The following is a 6,000-nucleotide window of genomic DNA, read 5'->3' on the forward strand; positions in this document are numbered from 1 at the left end:
ATGTGACTCGTTAGTGTTACAATGTCTCAGGTGTGAATGGGGAGCAGGTATGTTAACCACTTACCGATCGCCCGTTGTCAAAATACGTTGGTCGTTTGAAGCTAAATACCGGGATTATGGCAGCAGATAGCTGCCATAAACCCAGTATTTTTTTTTAAATGGTGGGCGGTCCTCTTTCAGATAAGGGTGGTCCCAGCAGGATCGCCCTTATGGTGCGGCAGAAGAGGTGCCCCCCCTCTCGCCACGCCCCGGTCGTTTTCCCCGGGGAAAACGATCCAGTCCCCGCTCCTCACAGACAGGAAGTCGAGTGAGGGCAAGATGGCCCCCACTCGACTATATGGTCTTGGAGGACCGGAGCAATGTCAAACGTTGTTGCCAATTTTTTTTCAGGAATTTTTTTTTCTTTTTTAGTGTAGTTGTGAGGTCTGAGGTCTTTTTGACCCCAGATCTCACAATAAAGAGGTCCTGTCATACTTATTGATATTACAAGGGATGTTTACATTCCTTGTAATAGGAATAAAAATGATCAAAAATGTTTTTTTTTTAAAAAAACTGTGTAAAAAATAAAAAATAATAAATAAAATAAATAGAAAAAAATTAAAGCACCCTGTCCCCGTTAGCTTGCGTGCAAAAGCAAATGCAAACTTAAGTCCCGCCCACATATGTAAACAGTGTTCAAACCACACATGTGAGGTATCGTCGCGATCGTTAGAGCGAGAGCAATAATTTGAGCCCTTCTCTGTAACTCTAAGCTGGTAACCTGTAGACATTTTTAAAATGTTGCCTATGGGGATTTTTAAGTAACAATGTTTGTCGCCATTCCACGAGCGTGCGCAATTTTGAAGCATGACATGTTGGGCATCTATTTACTCGGCGTAACATTATCTTTCACATTATAGAAAAAAATTGGGCTAAATCTACTGTTTGCTTATTTTTCAATGAAAAAAAGTGAATTTTCCCGAAAAAATGCGTTTGGAAGACCGCTGCGCAAATATGATTATTCTCTAGGGTCTCTGCTAAAAAAAATATATATATAATGTTTGGGGGTTCTAAGCCGTTTTCTAGCAAAAAAAAAAAAAACTGATTTTAGCTTGTAAACAACAAGAGTTAGAAATAGGCCCGGTCCTTAGGTGGTTAAAGTTGGTGTTATCGCTCTCACTCTCTCATACTGGTCACTGAAAGCTCCACATGGCACCCCATGGCAAAGACCTCTCTGAGGATCTGAAAAAAGCAATTTTTGTTCTACGTAAAGATGGCATCTTAATTACGTCTGCCTTTTTAATTTCTGGATACACCATTTAGAAGATCCCTTTTTATTTTATACCTGGATATGTAAATGCAGCCTGCCTGTCTATGATCACTTCCTATTTCTGTGTATTTTGGATGTAGTGTGCTATTATAACATTTCATCGGGTAACGAACCCTGCTAAATCTGCAAAATGTCTTATTTATAAACCTGCTGCAAACTATACACAATTGGATTGTAATCTTCAGTGCAGGCGCCATTTACCTCATCATTAGAAAAAGTCCCAAGTTCATATTACTTGTTATCATGCAGATTTACTGGGGATTCTTAATCTGACGTGACTTCTGTTTAAAGGATTGTATTTTGTTAAACAAAACACAAGAGAAAAATGATTTACATAAAACTATTCATTTCAAGCCAGGTATATCACGTTTTTACCCTCAACAGAAATCATCACAACGAATAGCTTTTGAATGCACTCATGTGGTGAAATTGGGACATGGGGAAAGCATATTCTAAAGGCTTTAATATTCTTTAGCTACAACACTGCCTATAGTTACATGCATTTCCAATTTAGTTACCATTAGTGTTGTTGCCTGCCTACCCCTACTTACTTTATTTAGCGTTATATTAATTATGTAGATCCTAAAATATGACATCTAATAACTGCTATATATCCCTCCATGTGCATTGTATGTTTAATTACTTCTGGACCGGAAGGTTTTACCCCCTTAACGTCAAGGGCATTTTTTGTGATACGGCACTACGTTATTTTAACAGACAATTGCACGGTCGTGCAATGCAGCACCCATAAAAAATTGATGTCCTCCCCCCCCCCCCACAAATAGAGATTTCTTTTGGTGATATTTGATCACCTCTGCAATTTAAATTTTTTGCGCTATAAACAAAAAAAATATATATATTTTTAACTTTCTGCTATATAACATTCCCAATAAAAAAAAAAAAATGAAAAATCTTATTTTTTTAATCATTTTAGGCTAATATGTATTCTGCTACATATTTTTGCTAAAAAACAAATCACAATAAGTGTATATTGATTGGTTTGAGCAAAAGTTATTGCGTCTACAAACTAGGGGAAAGAGTTACGTCATTTTTTTTTTACCAGTAATGGTGGCGATCAGGGATTTTTAGTGGGGCTGCGACATTGTGGTGGACAGATCGGACACCTAACTGACATTTTCTGACACTTTTGGGGGGACCAGTGGCAATACTACAGTAATCAGTGCTAAAAATATGCACTGTTACTGTAATAATGACACTGGCAGGGAAGGTTTTTTTTTTTTTTTTTTTGCTTTCTAACTGTGTGGAAGGTGGGCTTGCTTCATGAACACAGAGACCAGTGTTCCTTAATAAGAGGAACATAGGATCCCTGTATTCATTACTGACAGAACAGCTGTCTGCCGTGTTTACAGCAGCAGACTGCCGTTCTGTCTCCACGGGGAGCAATCGTGGGTGCCCGGCGGACATTTGCGGCCGCCGGACCTGCTGATTGGCCCCCCCTGTGGCCAATGGGCGTGGGTGTGCCCCCACTACTGGTCCAGCTAAGCGACTTACAGGTACGTTGTTTTGCAGTACAGAGCCGACCTGCCACAGTAAAACTATGGCAGCTGGTCAGCAAGTGGGTAAAGTGAGCTTTCCACTGCAAACTGACCTCTATTAGGTATAATCCCTTTATAAGAAAAAATAAATGGCAATAAAAAGTAAAAGTACTTAACATCAGATTGCGGTATCTGATTCTAGACACTAGTGACATCACACAGCCTTCCCATGTCCTCCTGAAAACCTGTAGATTCCATATTTCATGAGAATGTGTGCTAATCGGTTTAGGGATGGGGAGAGCCCAAAGTTACGGCTTTTTAAATTCTAGTGTAAAATATTCCCAAAAAAGGACTAGTATATGTGAAGCATTGGTCATCTGATCTAACATATGACCTCACATGGATTTCTTATGTAATTCCCTTCAGATTATGAATAGCTGTAATATTGCTTACAGAAACTTTGCTACCAAACCAAAAATATACAACATTTCATACTATAGGTGGAGAACCAAGAACCAGGAAAGGGTGCTGTTTGTATTTAGGTAACTAGGGTAATCAAAGGCAATAATTCTACTGCTGTGATTGCTCTTGATAGAGGAGGCTTCTGCCTTGAGGTTCTAAAACTCTCACAAATCTTGGACAGTGTTGCTCTACACATTTAAAACTGTGTAGCAGCAGCTTTGTGAGGTTCAATTCCCTACTAGAAAGAAATTTCCAATGTGAAGTCACAGCCTAAGAGGTTAGGATTTATAGGATTTCTTTCTAAGTGTTTTCCATCCATATGCTGATTTAGATTTTCTGATGCTGGAAGCTCAATGAAGCTGTTAGCAGGCAGTAGGGAACCTACCTGCAGGGTGGACTGTTGCTTTCTGTTACCCTACGACACTAAACCTTAAGAGATGGTGAAAGCAAGACCCCTGTTACTGGAATATCTGGATAACACTTTAATTTTTAATAAAGGCAAGGAAGAAAATGCCTACAGTTTATAAATGATCAAAACTGCATCAATATGAGGTCATAAGACCCTTTATATAAAAATATGGCTGTCATAACAATATCAGCTTTGCTTTATATGAATAAGAGGAAACAAAAATAAAACTACAAATGATAGTCATCACGTTATGATTATAACAATTACATGTCGTGTAATCATTTAAAATATAGTGAAAAAATTGTATTATTTAAAGGTTACCCCCCTCAAAAAAGGAACCCTTGAGTAATTTGTGTCTCTGACCCTTTCTAAAGCCCAGAAATAGGGTGACCAACTCTTGTAGGTATACTACTCAGTTATTATTGCAACGGATCAACCGGCACCCCGACTGGGTACCTCCATTGACAGATGCTCCTAGTGCTTCCCGAGGGCTCCAAGTTCTCCACCAGACACCATAACCACCTAAGACCCCAGGAACCGCTGCAGCTTGGTTTGGGTTTAACCGCCACCTACCCACCCTGGACCTACGACAAGGCTCCAGGTTCCAGTGGGTGAACCTCTCTTTCCCCAGAGAGTGAAGCAGGAACAAGCTCTTACAAGAGCTTAGTGATTATCCAAGGGAGTATAAAGAGCATAGCAATCCCTTGTAGCAGGTTCCCCCAAACATGAGTCAAGACTTCATCAAGGGGTAAAAACAGACTGTTTTTTGAACAGACACACACTCAATTTATACACTCATGAGCACATCGCACTCCTTTATCAAATTACTACATACAGGTAAGCGGTTGAATTATTACATTATCATATGCAGACGAAATTGTATACTGAAACAGAATTAACTGGAACAAATTAGCTGGCCATCTGGACAGAACAATGTGAGGTCATTAACATTTAACAATGGGACAGGTAGACTTTTAACACAATACACATTCCATCTCAAAACAGACAATATTACAAGCCTGCCGAGGACAGTCTGTGTGTCTCCTTCCTTGAAATACATGGAATACACAATGTAAAGTGGGATTAAATCTTCATTGTTCAGGGGAGATATTGCTGACAAATATTACTGTCCCACCTGAAGCAATCCAAACCATTAAGTATCTGTCTTTTACTCATAGTGACGGCTAGTGCCATCACAATTATATTCTACATATTTATTTTGGGAAATGCTGACCATATCATTTGGCTTTTTAATGGTGTAAAACTGGAAATGTTGAAAGGGAATATCTACCTATGGAGTTCCTGTGATGCAAAAGGATAAAGCTTGTGATTTAACTAAATAGCTAAAGTCCAAAGATGTATCATTCCTCTCTACACATGTATTTCTATGGGCAAAAGTAAATATTGTAAGTGTGATAACAAATAGTGGCCCCATGCAATTAACCAATAAAAATGTCAACAATAAGGCTGACCATTTTTTTTTTTGTTTTTTTTTTTTATCACCCTGTGGGCTCATCGAAAAACAAACAGATTCCCCCATCCCCACAGGTGAGGTGGATGGAGGAATCCTCCCTGTTGTTGCTATTGTATTCTGACAGCAAGGACTCCTCTGCTGTCAGAATACAATGATCAGCACTACAGGCGATTGGCTGATGCCACTGATTGAATAAAAGTTTCCAACAGTCTGTACGCTAGAAGTCGATCATTATATTGACTTCTATGGAGCAGGAATGGCCATAGATAGATTGAAATTTGGCTGTTCCCTGCTAAACCAACTAAATTTCCATCCATCTATGGCCAGCTTAAATAGGAAGAACTATTAAACATTGATCAAACTGCTAGGTATTTAACCTATGTTTTACCAAATTAATCAGACACTTTTTGCTATTTTCTTCCCTACCAACATTTTGAGTTAAAGCAGAACTCCACCCAAAAGAGGAAGCTCTGCTTATTCGCAACCACCCCCCCTCCCTCTGCTGCCACATTTGGCACTTTTTTTTGGGGGGGGGGGGTACCTGGTTTTGACAGGTACCCCTTACCACTTCCGGGTAAAATTGCCGCAGAGCGATCTATGACATACCTGGCCCCTCCTCCTTTCCCCTGCTGCCTTCTGGGACCTGTGTGTCCCCCAGAAGACACAAAACGATTCAGAAAGCGCAACGCGACCTGAAGGCTTTACTGCCAGTTTCTCTTACTTGCAATACCAGTGCCTGCACCTGAAACCGATGGACAAATCGGCTTGGGATGCCAATATCGCGGGATCCCTGGACAGGAAAGTGTCCTTATATTAAAAGACTTTTCTTTTTTTTGTTTTTTTTTCAGAC

Source organism: Pelophylax lessonae (assembly GCF_965119305.1).
Source record: "Pelophylax lessonae genome assembly, chromosome: 3".
Lineage (NCBI taxonomy): Eukaryota > Metazoa > Chordata > Amphibia > Anura > Ranidae > Pelophylax > Pelophylax lessonae.